Genomic DNA, 22,247 nt, shown 5'->3' on the forward strand with positions numbered 1-22,247 from the left:
AAGATTGGGACTTCATGGTGAGAACCCAGCACAACACAAAGCGTTCTCACAATGTTAATGGAATGTTTTATGAACGTTATAACATTGCCACAACATGGTAGGAACATCGTGAGAACTGGCTGGGAAGTCGAGTCAGGAAAGGAAACGCAAGTCGTCGTAAAAAGAGCGATAAAGATTACCCCACCCCTAGCGGCACGTCTGCATGAGGGTGTGCCAAAGCCGGACTTTGCTCAGGGTGTAGTGTCACGAGGGTGTCAGAGACAGGAAGGGATGGGTATTGTTTAGATTTCACCGAAACCGCTGGTAAAATGATACTTTTAAAATGGTGCCAGTGTCTAAACAGTGCCTGAACACATGAGCAAAGGCAAAGAAATTTCACAATTTTCTTGTTTTACTTTAAGGCCCGCCCAGTAATCAAGCTAATGGCTAATGGAGAAGAATTCTGAGGATGGTAAGGAATTAACCGGCTACAAATTTGCTTAGCCATTTTTATGGTCACATACCAATACTGCGGTAATGACAAACACATGTAAGGTGGTTAAGCATGGTTGATTTGGAAAAATAATAGCCAACTATTTATTTTGATATTTTTACTGACGAGTGAGCAATGACTTGGTATCTGAAAAAACACTGATATCAAAAACGAAGAAGAATGAAATGTTGAAGCCTGGAGATGAAGAAGGAAGTAGTGCCTGTCCGTCACTTATTTTAAATACCTACATCTCCTCGTTAACTACTTTGATGAGGATCTTTACCGTTACTTTTATTAGAAGAATAATTCAATATTGTAGTATCTTGTCTTGGTCTTTTAAACAGGGTTGTACCGTTAATAGAAGCATTACTGTTAACGTTAGCATACTCGGTTTAACCATGCTTAAAGTAACGGCGGTAAACGCTACGACCAGGGCCTTTGGGGGAGAGGGTGTGTTGCAGATAACTTGCAGATTACTTGCAATAAGAATCAGTATAAACAATACATGTGATTAATGAAACTACAAAATGTAATGTAAACAGTCACAGAACCGCAGTTTTGAATAAATGGCTCTGAGGAGCCACATTTCTACTTGAAGGAAAAATATGATGTTCTTTAGTTACAATGAATGTGCTATTAATGCAGGCTACCACTCGACATAATTATAAGTTTGTGTGTGAGGCACTGGAATGGTAACTGTACTCTGTGCTTGAAGCAGAAAAAAAAGAAATCAGACGTAATCTACAATTTTACTAGCATCAAGTAGATATGCTCAGAATTCAAAATTTCCGTTAATGTACTGGGAGGTGACAACTGCAGTCAGAATTCTAGTGTCATAAACAGTGCGTTCCACAGGCAGGTTATCCAGTGGATACACAAATGTATCAGGAGGTATTAGCTGCTGTTAGGATCAGAATTCCTTAGACGGCAAAGACCGTACCTATATTGTAAAAGTTTGCAAATACAAACTTGCAGCCTAAAACTCGTCTTGTGGTAAATAACTAGCTTGAGTTCCAATAGCCACGCACAAGTGGCGTTATGCGAAACGAAGCTAGGGGAGGCATATGGGCAAAAAGTAAGAGTGAGTACCGGCCCAGATCAAGAGCTGACAGGGCAGAAAGAGTACCAGGAGCTGAAAAAACCAAGGTACTCCAAAGAGCAAAACAGATAAGTGCCGGTACTGTACTCTTCAACCACTGGCTACACTAGTGTCTTGCTTGCTATGTCGTGCGCAAAACAAATAAATGAATGACCTAGATTGGCCCATCGTCTCTTAATTTTGCTTTTCCGCGAGCAGTAAGTGCACAGAAGAGCTGGCGTCACCGTTGATTCAGGACAAGACTAAAGGCTTGCCGCACAGTGAATTTTTTATGTTGTCGCCAGTGCAAACACCACCCCCGGCGGGTCAACACCACCGCCCACTAATAAAAAGTTTGTAGGGGAAACACTGCCTGCTGTCACTGACTTGACGGAGCTATCGTGAAACGCCAGGGTCTGAAGGCATGTGGCACCAAAATGTGTCGCGATTAGGTTCAGAAGGTACCGGTCATATGGGAACCAGTGTTGTAGTGGTACCAGGTTTGGGTAATGGAGGATGGACTGGTCAGTGTGTAGCACCAGGTAGCATCGTAAAAATGTGAGCGTGTACAATTTTAGATTCCTAGGACCCTATGGAATCACAAAGGCCCAACATCCGCACAGATACACCACCAACCTCCCAGGTCGAAGTCAAGCACCGTAACCATGCTACAGACCTAGGACCCCGATTGAATCACCCTACGTGCCTAGGACCCAATGGAATCATCCTATATGTCTAGGACCCTATGGAATCACCCTATGTGTCTAGGACCCTATGGAATCACCCTATGTGCCTAGGACCCTATGGAATCACCCTATGGGATGACAAAATACAAACAAGAAGAGCATAAGGAATCTTTGATCGCCACCAAAGAATAAGCTTTCTGCTTGTACACCAATTTCAGGAGGTTCTAACTGAACCAAGCGGAATGCAGCCAATTTTGCGCAAGCAGTGTCTAACTGAGTAGGCTTGTATTCTGCATTTCGCCCATATAGGCCATTCTGTCCAGGTCAGTGCTGCAGTATTGAATAATAATCTGGCACAACCACGCATCTCAACCAAGGCGCATAAAAAAGAAGACAAAAACTGAATGCAAATATATCTGCCGCTCTTGGAGAGCAAGGTCAATGCTGCAGCCCCTAAAACATAAAAACCTGACATGCTAGCACACCATCTACTAGCCTACACCATCAAGCTCTCAAAGTGACCTTTACAGGTTGATTTGATTTGTATTATTCATCTATTTGCACATAAGAAAAGGTTTTTGTTTTTTTTAAAGAAAAAAAGCAATTAAATGGCACGGAAATACAAACAGAATGTGCAGGTGAGGTAAAAAGAAACCCCGTGGAGCTGATAACAAGGGCATTCAAAAAGAATCACAACATGATAATCAAACAAAGACACATTCACAGCTGTAGTGACAGAAAAGTGTTGAAAAAACTCAATTCTTCAAAAAAAAACAAATGACATCTACGGTAGTGAGGGGGTTGCTTTGTAAACTCTCAATATTCTGTTGTGGATATCAAAATTATGCTTATTATGATTAGATGCACAATACGAAAATTCTGGGAATGTTTGCGTGGCTATATCCGCAAATACCACCCTGTTTTACATTACAGGACAAAAGCAAACTGCCAGTAAGTTAGCACATTCATGGCACAATGAGCAAAGAAGGAAAACGTATTTGTATAAGATATTCCAACCTGCTGACTCAATTATTAGAGAGTATGAGTCTTGAGCTACTCTCCGAATACCTTTCCTTGCATGTTTGACGAAATAAATATAATAAATAAGGCTAGTATCAGAGCAGGTCATGTTTACTTTATTTACAGCATTATCTATTGATGCTGTAAATACCTCTCTGGCGTTTGCATGTTGGACCATTGTATCACCCAATCACATTGGCCTTAATATGATGGAGCAGTGATAGAGCATTTGTCAAGCTTTACATTTATTTCTATCAGTTTATAAATATAACGGAATCCTTTTTTTCCTGGTCAGTTGATATAACTTAATATCAAAATATAAAATATACTTTTCCTCAATTCAAATCCATTTCCATGCATTTGTGACCTTTCATTCCTCCGTTTGGCATTCTTTTGTCTTATGTGACAATTCTTATTTAATGTTCAAAAATATAAATGTCTGGTTTGGCCTTGACAGAAGCACAAAGATGATAAATGTGCTAAAGTTCAGTTTGATCTTCCTGCCTTTGGTTGTCAAGAGACCTACAGCAACTTACGTAAACTTCCATAACTGCTTAAAGAGAGCGAATGCACAAGCACACCTAATTGTCCCATCATGTATGGTGCATAATGCTGTTCACCACAAATAACTGTCTGAACAAATCAGTCCGTCGGCACAGAGGGGAGTACATGGCTGCCAAGCTAGTACATTTTGATTACAATTCATTGAAGAACTACAAAGAAGACCCTGTTTGTTTAGAGGCTACGTTACACAAACCAATAAAGGCTCTTTCACACTGCATCAGCCTCCAATGAAGCGCTGATGCGTTTTCCTCCATTAATCTGCTGACTCTCCTTCGGTGTGAATGGAGGCTAAAACAGTTGGCGTATTGGCCTGAATTTCTTCCTCGCATCGATCCAAGTGGGGAAAGGTTAAAAAAAAAAAAAAAAAGTATCCAAATGCGAGCAATAGCTGTGAGTCAGTGCATGCATAATGAAACATGCTTAGCAATCGGAGACCGACTGGAACAGGCAGTTGAAAAACCACACATCTGCGGAGGTGCTCATACTGAAAGCCCGTGGGCTCAATAAATCACTGCAAACATTCACCTTGCCCTGTATTTACACCAGCAAAAACATTCTTGGAAAAAAAAACAAAAAAACAACTTCATCAGCATCATATGCTCAATTACATTTTCATCGTCAGTTGCTGAAGACAATCATCCAGATTTGAACATTTATGCAGAACTGCAAGATCATTCAACACCATTGTTCACATCTCGAGCAGCACACTACTTAATTGTTTGGACAGAGCTGAACAAAGTATTACAAATGAAAGCATTTGCATTACACATTTCTTATCAGATAAGAAAGACCATGAATCTGTTCTGTAACTTGGTTAAATGATATAAATTCTGCCCAGCTGCCCATAAATTCCACCTCCAATAAGCCCCGCTGTCCCTCCCGAGCAGTAAACTAGGTACCCTCAGGCAGGCTGACAACTATAACTACTCACGGAGAGGCAAATCCAATTACAATCGATATAGCTAGCTAGCAATGTATTCCCCTTGGTTTTTCAAAGGGGCTTGGTGTTTTTCCCCTTGTTTTAGATAGTTGGGATAAATGAGTAGTGAAACAGAACTTACAATACAATTAAAGTATAGACAAGGAAAGTTTTTTTTATACTCTGGAAAGTAGTTTACCTGTCTAACTGGTGAAGCTGACTGCAATAACCGACCCTTCCCACAAGGCTCAAGCGGCTAGCATTAGCGTAGTGCTAACATACGGCAATGGCCAATTGCAGTCTTGCTTGCAGTTTCTTACTCTGGAAATAACCCATCTAAAATATTTAGGTTTATCTAGGTTATCAGAACTGTCTTCATAACTTGTTTTTCTGCCTGTGCCTGCCATTGCCTGCCATGGTAACTCCAGGGAAGTGTGGGGCTTTGGTAAGCGAGCGCATGCAGGACAAGTGTCCAGTGCCAATTACCATTTCAATTTCCTTTTTGAAACAAGCTTCACATCTTCCTTCTGAACAATTTGTTTGACCTTGCTACAATTCTGCAGCATGTGATCAACGCTTCAGCACCGATAACATTTTGGTTCACTACTTTTTGAAGAAAAAATGTATGTGGTTGACCTGTTAAAACAAAAAGGATGTACACCACCTGTGTGATCTGAGTTATTACACTAGTCTTGCCCATGTCTATACTATACGAAGTGTTCAACCTGGGATCTAAAAGCTTGGTTTCTGGGAGGATACAGTAAATAGTTGTTTGTTTATACAGCATCTTTCAGTGTGGATTTTAATAAACATATGTTGCCTAATTGTAGGCTATATCAATGTTTTTTTTAAATAAAAAGTAACAACACCAGAATAATTCATAGGGGATCATCAGCTTTAATTGCACATATGGAGGCTTGTATAATGTGAAGGATGTTTAAGGCAGTCACAGACTACATAAACCACATGGACACCACAGTGAATCTTCAGTTCCTGTCATTGTTGAAGTTATGTGCTCAGATTTGTTACCTCTTAAGTATTCATTCCAGTTGCGGTTTAAGACCGAACATCCCTGGCTTGCAATGTGGACAGTACCGGAACATTCCGCTGCCAACCAGAATCTCAGAGATGCAGAGGTCAGCAGAAAGGGAGGAATGCAGAACTGAATGTGTGTTCATTAGACGGAATATCTGCAACACTGCTCCATTTCATAACGCAAGCCAACGCATGCAGTAGTATCGCTGTAGTGGGCGTAAGCATGGCATTACATGTAATTCTCGCTCTGGGACTGAATGGAAAAAATATATCTGACTTGGTAATCTATTTATTTTCAGTTTTGCATTTAATTACATACAAAGTGGGGAACAGGTAGGTATGGAAATTACATTGCGCTCTCAGCCGATATGACGGGGAAGAGGCATTAATGACTGCGCTATAAAGGGGATACCTCGTGGGTTACAGTATGATGGCGCTCCTGTGAACAATGAGGGTATGCACTTCTACGTGGCATGTGTATTAAGGATAATTGAAGCTTCCTGAATACTTGAATGGCCTTAGATCTGTACAAATGACTATTTTAAATTACACTGCTTATTCTGTTCCACAATATGACCATATTTATATGGCAATATGAACCCAAAGATTGACATATCTTCAATAGGAATATTCAAGGCTGTGATAACATACGTTATGCATACATTACAGTATATTTATTTAATGAACATTCATCTTGCACTCTGTTGGCCTACATGTCATTTTAAAATGAACACATCTGAACTGACAGAATTCCTCCTTGTAGAGGAAAACAGGATGAATATCCCAGAGTGTAGCTCTGGGCACTAGTATGCACCGGCAGATAAAGACTTGAGTCAGAGTTTCTTATGCCAAATGCTCTCAAGTCTGGACGCCGCTCTGAAACCTGGAGCAGAACCTGCCGTACTGTGCCTTTCACTCGGTTGCTTTCATGCGTGTGCTAGTCCAGCACGAGAGGTGGTCGGCCTCGATTAGTCTTGTAACCAAACTGAACCCGGGACAGATGTCTCGCCTCATAGAAAAAGAAGATTATTTCTTTCCTTTTGGGGTCTGCTCAACCCGGACAGAAAAAAAAAACAGCAAAACCCCAAAGCAAACAACCTCCCCTACTTCAATGAGGCCTGAGGTAGGCGTCCGTGGAGTGGAGATAAAAAATACCTGAGCATGTTCTGAACTTAACATTTTTTTAAAAATAAAAAAAACATGCACACACAAAAAACTTAACTGGTGGAACCACAGCAAAGACATGTCAAAAGGACGCAAATGGAGCCTTTGACTGCTTATGGTGTCTCGCCCTTGAGAAGAGGGGGGGCATGCTGGTTTCAGAGACACAGAGATCCCCAGCATGACTGAATATGACAGGGTGTGGCCTTTCCCAATCATCCAGGCACCTGGTCCCCTCTTTTATTCCTTCCCAGAGGGCATAGAGTCTCAGGTGTTCCTCGCAACACAAATGCGCTTCGCCCAAACTATGTCCACTGAGCCAGCTGACTCCTGCCTCTTCCTTCCCCTACACCACATCCTGCCCTGTCCCTTCATTCTTAAAAAGCCCAAGTGCAGCCTCCATACTGGGACCTTTCGCATGCGAAAAAACGGTTATATGCTACACTGATACAACAAGTATGGCAAGGTTTTAATTAAGCTTACCGCAGGGCTCCCATCAGCGTTTAACTCCTGTCTGGATCTCAGCATGGTCTTCCTAGCCCTGTGCGCTTGATCTAGAGCAGTGCTTCCCTAACTCGGTCCTGGAGTACCCCTGTGTATGCTGGTTGTTGTTCAAAACCCCAGTTGACGTCAGATAATTTTAACAAGCTGTTAATCTTTCTTAATTGGGTACTTTTCATCTTAAGATGCATTTACCTTAAACATTATACCAGAAATAGCTTTGCAATGGTATGAAGAATAAAATGACGACATTCATATTGTCCTTATTGCACCATCTTGTAAACAATTGCATAAGAAGAGGTAACAAATAAGACTGATGTTAACTAATAGGCTGACAATTAGCTAGTTGAACAGGAGTTTCATTTCATTTGTAATTTTATTTCCCTTAAATGCAATGCAGGGTTGCCTTATCACTTGCTTTGCCTTTGAACTCTTCTTCCAAATGGTTAGGTTTGGTGTCACCACATTCACCGATTAGGAGCCGACTGATTAATTTCTGCCAAATGTATGCAGTGTTTGCAATATAGCACGATAAGCACAATATGACCATGGAAATGTAATTGTTTTTGGCATGCATAACTATCAGGCAAATTGCGATTTAAGGGGGTAGTCCCCCTAAACATGAAAAGTACATAATTAAGAAAAATTAACAGCGTGTTAAAATTCCTGTATTGCAACTGTGATTGGAACGAAAACCAGCATACACAGGGGTACTCCAGGACCGAGTTTGGGAACCACTGATCTGGGGAAATTCAAACCAGATTTTTGCAGGACCATAAACCAGAAAATTGCTCAATCCAGATATATCTCGCATCAGTCACACACCAAAATATTCTTAACACCCCAATGCACCTGTAGTACGAGGGAAATGACTCTACTATTGTGGACATTTTGGCTAAACATCTACTGGATAATTATAATTGTCTCTCTCGTGCACACACGCAGACGGATAACGTTAATATAAAAATAGGGTGTGTGGAGTTCATAATGTCAATAAACAGAAAATTCTGGATCATCTGATCGTGTACAAGCGTTACCCAAACGAATATTTAATGTCACCACACGACACCAAGGAATCATTTCTTAGCCACTTAGCTAGCAAAAGATAAATAAAACAATAATGCCAATTGGTCTTCGCTTTTGATTTTTCAAAAGTAAAAGATTGCGATTCTGTCGTAGCAAAATTAGGACAGCTATCTCGAACAGAATTAAACGCTCAATATTCGACAGTCGAATTTGCAAGATAACGTTTGCCAAATGTATCCTGAAAGCGGCGAATAGCACCTACCTGCTAATGTCATACAGGTCTACGTATTCGCTTTACTGACACGACAGATCTGTAACCCGGAGAAAAGTAGTTGGTCGTTTTAGTAGCTTGCTAGCCAACCAATCCATTTCTACTCTCCCATTACCCAAGTTAGCTAGCTCTAGTAGGTAAAACAACGAAATATTGACAATGCATCCTTACTTTAGTCCGTAACTAATCTAGCTAACTTACGTTCTCCAACTATCAATTTGTATGTGCATATACCAGCTAGACAAGACAGACTAAAAAAGCTAAAAATATCGTAACGTTAACTGAATCGAACCAATCCAACTAACGATATGGCTACTACGCAATTGAAGCTAAGGCTGGCCACCTAGCTCGCTAGCCAACTATACTGCTAACGTATGGTTACTAAATAACGAGCAGTACTCGGCGTTATTAGACTAGCAGGCTAAAAATGACCTCTCTTGCTGCTAAGATAGCTATCGGTAGCCAGTTGAGAACCAAGACCTAGCTAGCTAGTCAGCTAGTTTTGCCCACTGTGTAAAACAGCGTAGCGTGTCAGTTAGCGATAGTGGGAACATAACTGAACAACTAGCGTTAGCGCTAACTGAATAGCTAGCTAGGTAGCAAACACCACTCAACTCCAACATTCAGCTATCCAAGTTAGCTTGGACCAAATGTTACCTAACGGGGTGCTTTAAATAGCTAGCCAATAAATACAACTTAGCAGCTAGATACCAAGTTAACTAACAACCTAATGTAAGTTAGCCAGTCAGCTAACGTTAGCCAGATATATTCCTTTGCGCGCTGGGCAGCTAACTTAGGTAATTACAACCCGAAAAACAAGGCAAGCTTGGTTAGGCAGTGCGAGTTAGCAAGCTATATACTAGCTAGCCATCTTAGCTACATACCACAAAACCCCCTTCTAAATATGCACAACAGAAGCGAACTGACACACACTTTCAAACAATAGATAATGCAGCTTACCTTCATAAACAGCTCCAGGAGGGTCCAGTTTTTGGGGGAATTATTTTTTATGAAGGTAAGGGAAATCAAAGTGGAGAAGAAGAACATAAAAGCCCAGTTCAATTCACCCGCTGCAGCCCCACTGAAACCTCATCATTATCATCCCCGAGCCTGCACACACGCATTCACCGCGGGGCCTCCTGCTTTTTCAACACAGCGAACAATAATCCACACAGCGGAGAGAAAACACCAGCTACAGCGTGCACTCGGTCATCCCAAACCGAGCAGCTAATATTCGCAATCCTTTATAACTGATAATATTGATGCAAATAACGTTTGGAGAAACCAAAAAAAGTTAAGCCTTTTCTTCTCTCGGTGGTCACGGTGCGCTCGCTCACTGAGGCTGCCCGGTTGCTCAGTTGTGGCTCTTCGCTTGGTTCGCTGCAGCAGCAGCGGGAGCAGGAGCATAGCAACGTAACATGGCGCAACCTCCGCAACGCCGCCAGCGCACGGGGGTGGAGCCACATGGCGCAACCTCCACAACGCCGCCTGGGAGGCGTGGTGTCAACATCTGAAATAATATCGCGGGAGCGCATATGCTTGCCAGTCAGTTATGTGGAAAACACAGATTAGGCTCTGTGTATCTCTCTCAGACCATGAATATAAACCTGTTGAGTTACTTCTACCCCTTCTATACAACGCTGTTCAGAAGAAAGGACTAGGTTAGTGTTAGGGATTCGATTTACTTATTTTATTTTTACAGTGGTCAAGTTGAAATAGGCCTCTTGTGCTCTACTGTTAGATTTGTGTGCCTCGGCACATACACAACCAACTCAAAACAAGTTGTCACGGAATGAACCTATATATCTTCAGATGACAAGGATGTGGGCTGTCATTTGACTGCAACAAGTACATAATGACACTGGTATACAGCAAACCGGTTTTCTGTTCTTGGAAACAGCTCGTCCTTACGTGGAAACAACTCGGGGTTTTTTTTGTTTACATTTCTGTATGAACATATAACGATAAGCATAATTTGTGCATAAGATCTTAGATTAGTGTGACAGTAAAATTGATCCACAAGATAAATGTATGTATTGCAGAAATATAAGTAGCCTAATTAGCCGTAACTATGCTAGATGATTTAGCCTGTGACTAAAGCCAATCTGAATCAGAGGTCCTTGTTTGAGCTGATAGCATTAACCCCAGTTAGTATTGTGTCCGTACGCACACAATCGTTAAATGGCATATAGCGACATCTTGTGGAATATTGAGGTACTACTGTTCAATTTTATATCAGTGCGTACTTTCATGTAGGTAGGCTGTTGATTCGGTATTTCGCGCTTGTATGCATTTCAGACTGAATTTCAGTGCCTTTTCTATATAGCCTACTACGCGGGAAATTATAAGTATGTGCTTCTCCTCGAGAAAGCACGTGCACAATTAATACAAAATATATGATCTGCATGTTTTCTTGCTGGACATGGACATGGCATTTTGATGACAGGTTATATGATGGTAGATTTCTTTTGATGATAAATAGGTCTATAAATTGCAAACCCAAATCGATATAGTGCTCAGAAAGCACAAACAAATGTGGCTTTCTTGTAGTACCAACTACAGACAGAAAGCACAATAAGATCAATGCACCGTTCGAGTCCTTAACATTTAAATGGATAATTGGTTATAGCCTTCATACACACGACTTACGTGACTTTAACATTGGTGCGTTTTATATTAGTAAACCCGAAAAAATAAAGCATCCCCACCCATATGGTTATTACTTGGTTTAGCCTAGCGGGTCTAGTTCCCGAGTTTTGCACATGTGCGCCGTTAACACTCTACCGGTCTAGGCTTTTAACGCGTTTTCATTCCACTTGTGGTTAGAGGTTTGGTCGGGTCGTTCTTCTTTCTTTCGTTTTTTTTTTAAAGCATGAATACAGCTTGGTGACAATCTTGTAATGACAGAAAAGAAACAGCCTTCTCTGACAGCCCTCGCTAATATGAAAGCCCAACAGGAATAAAATGACCTAGAAAAATATTTGGAATGTGCCATTTTGGTGCTGCAATGACATCACCCCGGTGGCACAGCCAGTGGCGACTGCTATAATTATTCTGGCCATTAGGAGGTAGTGTTTCAGCGTCTACTTCATGGCTCGGAGCAGCGAAAGCCGTGTGAGCTGCAACTGATACTGCATCTTGTGAAAAATTGCCCAGTTGCACATCGATTTCAAAGCTGTGTTTAGTGAGCTTCAGACACGCCAGCGCTGGATATTATGACAAACTCTTTGCAGCAAGTATGTTTATGATCTTAACAATTCCGAATCATTGTACAGGTTATCCAATGGCTTGTGTGAGAATACAGTAATTCCAAAAATAATTGTGGCAGTGTATTGCAGCGCATTCAGACAACTACGTTAGTTAAATGATCACACTTTCATTCATGGTGTAAACCAATGCTTGCATTTTCAGCATGTGCTTTCATTGACTCATTTTACAGTCAAATATTCATAGATGTTAAAAGGGTAAACCTTTTCTCTAGTCATGATTCAGTTCCATTGCTAACTGTAAGATCATCAAGTTGTCCTGTGTGATCCCTATCTTACTGAACATAGAACTGAACAGGTTTATTAGACTTAACAATCCAGAGCCCGTCGCTACATTGAGTCTGACTTGAAGGGACTTTGCTGTTCTGTCCTGATGCCACGCTGCAATGAGAGAGATAAATACATCCTCTGGCCCAGCCAGCAGTGGCTACATGCTAACTCTCTGGGGTTTCTGCCATTACTATCATTTGCAAGGTTATTTTCTGAACTGCCCAAGGGGCTCCAAGAATGTCCCCTTGTTCAAATGTGACTAAATTGAAATATAAATGTTTCGATTTAATATTCAGGGAAATTAAACCAAAAAATGGAACTCAGAAGTCAGTAGACAGGAAATTGAAGCTAGATAGCAAGGATGCTTTGCTGATAAAAAAAAGTTTGTATAAGGAAGGGAAGCAATTTCTAGGAGTTTCTCAGACAGTGTGCTCCCTTTCTCTCTGTCAATACACAAGTTACCAGTACAGTGTAATTTCTTTCTTAAAGAAGCTTTTGAGAATTTCAAGCTGACTTGTCTTGCAGTGTTTAGCTGTCTAATAAATCAAAACATTTGGCTTTTGAGTACAGTATGTAGCAGGATGGAGGACATTCTGAATGAATGCTTTGAAATTATTTGACGTAATCAGTGCGAGGAAGGTTTTCAGTATGTATTTTCACAAGCATGCTAGCTCTGAGGTAATGGATCCCCTGGCAATATAAGGCTGGGGGGCTAAACAGTATGTGGTAGCTGGTTCGGTTCACTATTGACTATTCACTTCAACTATAGTCTGCAAATGGGCAAGGGAAGAAGTTAACACTTGTTGCAATTAGCACACCCCTGCCCCTGCCTTGTTTACCCCCATCCCCCACCCCACACATCCCCTCAATTACAGCACAGCATCTGGAGAGATGAGAATGAGGGCAGATCTGTTCAGTGACTGACTCAGTGGTTTTGTGTTGAGGAGGTCAGAGGCCGATTTGGCTCCTAACTCTTCCCAATCTCCTGACAGTTTGAGCCCCCTTTCCTTCCTGTCAAATATCATCACCGGACGCACATTCTTAACAAGACTACCCACTGACGACAGGGAAAGACTTTCATTGTGAGTGCTTTGTGTGTTCTCTCTGTTGCCTCATCCTTCTTTCTGAACACTGAGTGTATTCTTTTGCTCATTTTCCCATCAAAAATGGACAAAAGATCTAGTTGTCAGAGCATCTTACTTGTCATAATAGACTTTCCGAAATAAGCTATTTCATATTAATCACCCTTTCTAAAATATTATCCTTTTTTTTTTTTTACCCTAAATTTGTTTTATCCTTATTTTTTACCATAAATTTGTTTTATCCTCTAGTACCGCAATGGCTACCTGTTTCTGCAGTTAGCCAGACCACAGATAAGCACAATTTACTCTCCTTCAGAACACATGATGTCAAACTATGACTTTTTTTCACCTTGCAGTCCTCCACCTGAGCTCCCATGGGCCACTTGCATTGTTAATGTAAAATATAACATTGCATCCCTCTAAATATAAAATTACAGCTGGGTGTTGCTATTGTACCCTTGTTGCTGTTGTACCCTTCTGTATGTTGATACTTAACCTTGGCCTCAGTAAAAATATCCAGCTGCATGAATATCAATTTCATATTTTTATCTGTGTATATGTTTTTAAAAATGTGTTCTGTATCCTTCTGGGTATGACCATCTGCTAAGTGCCAAATGTATTTACGATATCAATAACTGTGCATTGTGGTGTGTGTGCACTTTATGTCAGCCGTGCTGTATTTTAAATATTCATACTTTCCGCATCAATATTTAATGAAAGCAATAGTATGTATGTCCAAGTGTGTCCATCCCAGGATGTACAAGAAAATTGCTTAGAACAGAGAGCAAAGAAAGGTATTAAACAGCTAATTTAATGTAAACAGGCTCAAAGGCCTGAATCCCACTATCTGGGGAACCTGAGTGAATCAAATTCATATCTGCTCCAAGGGCCCTCCCATAACATGGGCCAGTGGCCAGTTGAAAGCGGGAGATGGGCTAGGGACAACTGTCACAATATATGTGGCAGATAATAAAATCAGTTAATAAAAAAGGGTAATTCAGTTAACCCACTTTGCCATGCCACTTAATAGGCAATGGACAGTTTCTCAAAGTATGATGCACTGCTAATTGAGAAAATTCTGTAATGACTTCCTGTTTACAGTCCTCATCTGACATACCTGGGGAATAAATTGTTGCTGCACGATGACTGAAGTGATGTCAGCAAAAGTGCATTGCCTCCAGTTCTGTCGAGTTGTACCTTTTTTAGTGTTGTTCCGCGTCACTAGTTACACTGGAGTCACTGCCCCAAGAAGCTTGAGTGTGCAATTATGAAATGCTGCTCAGAAGGAAATGTTCTGTTCTAGAGTTTAAGGTTTTGCTCTTGAAGCAGGATAGTGGTGGAGATCCAGTCACTTTGAAACCAGTCTTTCATCTGAGTGTACCAGCAGGTTCACATGGTCCACAGCCGGGCCCTTAAAAAGGTCACTATTCAGGTATTATTTGCAAGAATATCACTATAAGAATATAACAGCAATATATGCCTAATTTATACCTTCTTTACTTGGAAAATATACTCATTTGTACCCAAAGAGAACATTACTCTCGGGGTACATTTAGAAAATGTGATCCTTGAAGAACAAAAATGTGCCTACATTGTCACTTTATTTCTGAGAGGATGCACTGATGCAGGTTTGTGGCCATTTTGGCTCCAGAATGGGTGCTGCTGATGGTTATTGTTTCCTCCTGGCGAAAATGAAACATCAGTGGAACCCTTTATACCCCCCAGCCACCCATCCTCCCACCCCCAACCCCAAATCTGCAATGAACGGTAAGACTCATCCTCAGATACAATTTATTGTTTAGTCATTTGGCAGAGGCTTTAAGTCAAAGCGAAAAGTAAATTTGACATGGTAGAGCTCATCCTCAAAAATCAACAGACAAAATAATAGCCCTCTCTATCATTTTGTCTGCAGGATCAATTTAATTCTGTAAATTGGATTGCTAGTTTTCTGTTGTTGTCTCGAATCTGAGGTATTTTGTCGATTGGTGCTTCATGCAACAGCAGTGTAAACTCATATCCCTATTCTGGACCATAGCAAAAGTGGTGATAGATGATGAATGTGTGTGCGTGCGTGCGTGCGTGCATGCATGGTTGTGTGCGTGCGTGTGTGCAGAATGCAGAATGTTTGCATAATCATACCCTTAATCCACCGCACAAGAGCCCCCACAGAAGTTCACTCTCATCTAGGTTGCCATGGCGACACACTCTGGAAGCTTGGAAGGAAGCTGAGCATCCATGTAAATGAAACGGCTTCAGCTGAGCGACCCCCAAGTGACCCCGGCACACCTCTGGATTATAAAACAGTGTGGGACAGCTTGCTTTCCATTTGTGTATCCCAGATATTGATTTCCTTAGATTCTGATGCACTTGCTAAACTTGATTAAGTGTTTTTTCCCATATGCTTACTAGCGTGTACAGAAATAATAGTTTGTACAAGAAACCAAATCAGCTATAGCAGCAAGGTCGTCAGGGTTATGCGGCCTGGTATAGAACTCAGTGTAACTGACCTCTCTCCCAGCATCCTTCACTCTGTTCCCAAAAGGAATGTGTGGGATGTTCACAAAAAGATGGCAGCTGTTACAATGAACTCCAGAACATGAGCTACTTCACTTATCGCTCTCTCTTAGTCTTTGAGCATTTAAAGACGTCAGCGATAGCGCCAATGAACACATTAGCACTCATGGGACACTTTAATCCTCTGTTGATGTGACCCCTGAATTAGTTTTCTCACATGGTCTCACCTCTCTTGTAAGATCTGAGGTGGTGGGGTGGGGTGGGGTGAGGAAAGCAGCCAATGAAATGACTGGCAACTGCAGTGACATCTTAGAATCGGAAATTTGAGTCAATGAGAAATCAGGGATTACAGCATCATGCCGGTTTATGTCCCCGAGAAACAGTACAGTGGAGAGGGAGAGGTTGCGTCACCACTGTCAATGGACGTCAGCACCCCATTAATGTGAGGGAGTCAGTCATTAACCCCTCCACCCATGGACGTGGATCATATGCGTTACATAACTCACAGCGGGCCGCAGGGTCTCTGAGAGGATTATACATTACAATGGGAAAGGGTCCAGGCATCGATATAGACAGAGTTATCGTCTCAGTGGAGTCCTGTCAGCATGCACATGCTGCTGACTGTGGGGCAGATCTGTGTTGACCTGATGGTGGCCATTATTTTTTAGCTGTCAGTGTCCTCAGTGAATATCATGGCCTGATCAGAAAGAGATTAGTGTATACAATGCCACCACCAAGTATTTGAACCAGATGGTTTCAGACAAAATGTAATATTCGATTATTAAAAATGATTGCTGCTGAAGGTGGTGCAACCAGTTATTAAGTTTAAGAGAGCAGTTACATTTTCGCAGGGTTACTTGATCATTGTTTATTAAATAATAATAATACATTTGTTTTGTGTTTACTCAGGTTCCCTTTGTCTCATATTACATCTTGTCTAAAGATCTGAAACCATTCAGTGTGACAAATGCGCAGTAATAGAAACCAGGAATGGGGCAAATTATGCAGTGTATGTCTGCATGCTGGCCGTGCTTGGGGTTGTGTCTGGTTATTTGTCACCAGGTGAGATAATGAACAAAAACGTCAAATCCAAAAACATTAAAGAAGAATGTGGAATGGAGCAGCAGTGGGCGATACCTCTTTGTTTCCACCACTGCCAGGGAAGAGAAGACAACATCTAGGGCATTCCATCTACGCCGTCTTCACTCCTGACATACAGTATGTACTGTATTTGGCTGTATGCATTTTACTAAATAGCTGCTGCCATTTTCTTCTTCTCTAAGCTCTTTGTCATTTGGACACTCTTTATATATGATGTATCTTCATGCATTACATGTTTCAATGTAAAACAATTCTAAAATATGTGAATAAAATGGAAAATTTACTATTTAAACGTCCTATATAAATAATGAGGTGATGTATTATTTTTATAATTGCATTTTGTGGGAACATGGTAGATGCTCTACAACTGGGAATATGAAGAATTAACAAGAAGAACATAGATATTGTAATGTAGAGAGAATAATATTTAGTTGAAATCTTATTTTATTGAAACACGGAGACAGACCAGGACACCATTCCACAAAAAAGCCTCTGCCAATCCTTGGGTAGTGTGTTGGTCTGACACTATCCTTTCATCAAATAAGAACTAAACTAAACATTTTCCTTCCTCTGTTATTCCTAAGACTTGCAAGCCATTTTCTTTTCTTTTTTTGTTCAGAAGCTTCCCAGATGAGGTGTATTAGGGTATTATCACCACAGACATAAAGCTTTTTGCAGTAAAGCTGCCCGTTTATTTTTCAAGCACATTTCATAATTTTATGTGTGTATGTTTTTTCCTTTTTGTGGCATCCTAGCAAAAATAAAAACCATACCTGTGGAAACTGTGGGATAAAGAAATATAATCCTTTCTTATAAAGCCTTAATTGTCATTCCCCTGGCTTACCATTCCTCTGAACGTCTCTGGGAAGGTACAGAAACCCTCCATCGTGGAGCCAATGCTGTGTTCCCCCAAATAAAACCCAGTGAAATGGCAGCAGCCGGCACTTAGGGGCTCTGACCTCTGGGATCTCAGCCAACGGGTTTCCGCATGACTGTTGCCAATGGCGATGTTGAAAAAGAGGCGCTCTGTGCTCTCATTGGCAGTCTCTGGGATCAGGGTCCTTCTTGTTGTGTCCTCCGGCTGTAAAGACATCCCTGGTGTGTCCCAGCTTGCACCATTGCACAGCCCCTAGTGTGATCTCACATTTCCCCTTTCCCAGAGCTGGGCCAACTTCTACACAACCGGCCTAAATTTGAACAATGAATGACATGGAACGAGGTCAAAACTGCCCTTGATTTATTGTATCGCTGCCTACTTTTTTGGGTTATCAAGAACTGCAAAAGCAACTTATTGAGTGAAAGCCTCATTGTTTGTTAGCGAATAGCTCACCCAGAGCATCATTTGTTTGACTACCGGATGAAGAAAGCACTAATAAAGGTCTCAGCCCTTTAAATGTACCTGTTTTTTTAACCTTGCTTCTAGGAGGAAATCTGGGGGTTTGACACGTACATCAATCAAGTCCAATGCTGTGAGGTTTGAAAGTAGTTCAGTCGGCAGATCGGAATTAGGTCAGTCACCTAGACTATCTTATCCAAAGTCCCAGAGAGCTCACCTGGTACATAGTGAAGTTTTCCTCTGCAGGTCAATTCTACACATCGAGTGCACACTGAGATTCTTACAAGCAAAAGCTATTTGAACTTTTAAAATCTAGGAAGAACACTTGTCAAGTTCACCCATTTATGGGCCAAGATCACGACGTTTAAGGACCAAGATCATCCCTTATAATTTCCCTACAAGAGCAAATATCTGCATGTTCAACATACAGTATTATGTGGTTATTATATACAGGCGTTCTGTGGTATCTATGCGTAGTTCTCCATTGGTTAGGAGCAAATGTCCAAGATAGACCTATTATGAGAGTGCTGGAGGCACGCTGTAGTCAGAGCGACATAATGTTCTCAGAAAAGCTACGTGAGCGCACCTGGAGAGCCGCTCCGCTCCTGTTCCCAAGCGATGAGGGGATTCCAAGAGAAGCCTGGCTGTTGCTAGGCAACCTCCATACTCCTTAATAAAAAAACAGGGATTTTAAGTACAAGTCCATCACCTCCTGGGCTTTGAGAGCATGCTGTGACCACTGATATGGTTTATTTAATTACAGCCTTAAACAATAGTGCACCGGGTTCTAAACTTAATCACTCATGTGATTAAAAAGCAGAAGAACAATTTGATGAATTAGATTGCAGTTTGTTGAATGTGGATTATAATTGACATCTGTGCACTAAACATTTCACACAGTAACTTATTAGGAATGATATAAATTATAATGATTACTAATTAGCAAATAAAATTAGAAAATGTTATTGTCATTTCCTGGTAATTTACTCCAGGGAATGTACTCTCTAGACAGTGTGATATGCATAACCACAGGCTAATGGTTGTGTTCAAATACTTGTAGACAGCAAGATATCTCTGCAGGTTTTGGTACCAAAAAGCCCTTTATCCTGGCTGCAGCTATGCAGGAAGCTTCAATGCATGTTTCTTTCACATGTATTTGTCTAAATATAGCTTTCTTTTGGTGCTTCAACTGGGAAAATGAGAACAGAGAGTACGGCCCACTCAAAACCCTGTTAGGTTGCTGAAAAGATTGTGTGCGTGCTGTGTCACATGTTTGTTATGAAATGCACAGAAGGATAGATTATTTGTTTGCTTGTTCTGTCCAAAGCCTCCATTAAAGCAAAAATTAAATCATGTGTCTGTGCATGCATGACTGTAATGTTGGCTTTTGTAACAGAATTTGTAAGTAATAGTACAGCACACAAGGGTGTCAGTGTACTAGAATGGTTCTAAGGAAACTGGGCTGTAAGTTGGCAGATTCCATTCCCAGGTATGATACTGCTGCTGTACCATTGTGCATCACATTACAATCTCTTGTTCATTTGAGGGTTGCAGCTAAAATTATGATTGTTGTTATTTTTATTTTAGAAGGAGCAGGAGCACATTGTTTAATTGTGATGAATTGGAACTGTTTGTCTTTTCAGTGCTTTTAGTTTGTATTGAAAAAAATAGGACCATTGAAAAGTTTGAGGCTGCCTATCCTTGAACAGCTGTGTTGGATCAGGTTTGGCTCTGCTTTGCCCAGCTTCCTGGCTTTTGTGCTGATTGTCAGAGTGTTTCCTGTTCTCCCCCTCACAGGTCCTCACTCACTTTGATTAGCCATGGTTCTCTCCCTGTGTGTGTGTGTGTGTGTGTATTTATGTGTTACTACATTAATGTGGTTGCATTGTCAACTTTTCTGCATTCATATCAAAAGTTTAGCATCGGTTTTGTATCATGCTCAAGAAACAAGGACAACATAATAAATGCACAGAAATGTTACTTGTACAAAGAAAGCACTAAAATATATAGACCAGTTTCTGTCTCCCTGAAATTGAGTTTTGGAAGGGGTAGACAGGAGGGAGAGCAAATACAGAATGATACCCGGTGTGCTAGACTAGACTTACAATAAACAGTCCCACTTTGTACCACACTTATGTAATTAGAATGCGTTTATACTGCTGTGCAAATGTATAATGGTAAATAGTGTGAGACACTCTGGCAGTTGCACATGTTATTTTTACTGACCAATCCCATTCCTTGTCTCTGTGCTCTAAATAAAAACCCAATTATAATAAGTCTGACCCACACCAAGAACAAGACGCTATATGAAATTTACAGTTACATAAGCTTGCACTTACATACGGTACCAGCCACAAAGTAATTCGTTTGGTGGTGAATTATGGAACACGTTCAAACACTTACCGTACTGCCCTCCATGTAAAAACAAAAACTGACCAAACCAAACATATTCATAATTACATTACCAAGGCATGTGTTAGAATAATACATTTGAAAACATATGGTATTAAAATACGGGATATGCCATATAAGTTATATAATAAGAGACACAAAGCTAATTGTTGCATCAACAAAACACCTCATGCAGTTAAGTCAGAAACAATGTAATATGCACCCATTAACATTCAACCAAGTTATGAAATACTTTTATTTTTTTATTTTTTTATGGATAAATAAATAAAGAAATAAAAAATAAGCACACACTATCTAGTTGCATTGTATGCTAGGTGAATAGGTGAATATCGTATTGGATTTCACATACATCCAGTGATCACTTTATTAGGTACACCTTTTTAGTACTAGGTAGGACCTCCCTTTGCCCCCCACCACAGCCTGAATACTTCATGCCATGGATTGAACAAGGTGCTGGAAACATTCTTCAGAGATTCTGTCAGCATGTTGTTCATGTTGATATGATAGCATCATGCAGTTGCTGCAAATTTTTCGGCTGCACATTCATGCCACGATTCCCCCATTCCACCACATCCCAAAGGCGCTCTATTGGATTGAGATCTGGTGACTGTGGTGGCCATTGGAGTACACTGAACTCATTGTCATGTTCAAGGAACCAGTTTGAGAGGACTCATGCCTTGTGACATGGTGTGTTATTCTGCTGGACGTACATATGAGAAAATATACAGTAGCTAGACTGTGGCCATTAAGGGTCAGCAACAATACTCATGTAGGTTGTGAAACTTAAACAATACTCAATTTACATTAAGGGGCCTAACATGTAACAAGAAAACTTTCCCCACACCGTTACACCACCAGCAGCAGCCTGAACTGTTGACACAAGGCACGATAGATCCATGGATTCATGTTGGTTACACCAAATGCTGATCCTACCATCTGCATTTTACAATCTTCAACTGTCCAGTTTTCATTAGCCTGTGCCCACTGTAACCTCAGTTTCTTGTTCTTAGCATACAGGAGTGGAATCTGGTGTGATCTTTTGCTGCTGTAGCCCATCCACTTCAACGTTTGACGTGTTCAGAGATGCTTTTCTGCATACTAATGTTGTATTACATGGTTACATGGTTATTTCAGTTACTTTGCCTTCTTGTCAGCTTGAACCACTCTGCCCTTTCTCTTCTGACCTCTGTCATAAACAAAGCATTTTTGCCCACAGAACTGCGGCTCACTTTTTTTCTTATTCTCTGTGAACTATATAGACCACTGTGCATGAAAATCCCAGGAGATCAGCAGTTTCTGATATACTTAATCCACCCCATCTCACAATCACTCCATGGTCAAAGTCACTTTGATAATTTATGCTCTGAACAACAGCTAAACGTCCTCAGTCCTGACCATGCATGGAATTGGTGCCACATGATTGGCTGATTAGAAATTAGCATTAACGAGCTGCTGTGTAGGCGTACCTAATAAAATGGTCACTCGAGTGTATATTCCACCTTAAATTTGAGCCGACCAGGCGTCAACATGACG

General features: G+C 40.9%; 1 protein-coding gene across 1 annotated transcript in view; it reads right to left on the reverse strand.

Moving 5' to 3' along the window:
• The window catches only part of ptpn4a (protein tyrosine phosphatase non-receptor type 4a), an 82,470-nt gene extending 72,334 nt beyond the window's left edge, over positions 1 to 10,136 (reverse strand). Inside the window, exon 1 of the mRNA XM_061233814.1 lies at positions 9,694 to 10,136. The gene's annotated coding sequence lies outside the window, so the exon portion shown is untranslated. The remainder of the gene's footprint in view (positions 1 to 9,693) is intronic.
• Between the last annotated feature and the right edge of the window lie 12,111 nt (positions 10,137 to 22,247).

Source organism: Conger conger, chromosome 3 (assembly GCF_963514075.1).
Source record: "Conger conger chromosome 3, fConCon1.1, whole genome shotgun sequence".
Classification (NCBI taxonomy): domain Eukaryota; kingdom Metazoa; phylum Chordata; class Actinopteri; order Anguilliformes; family Congridae; genus Conger; species Conger conger.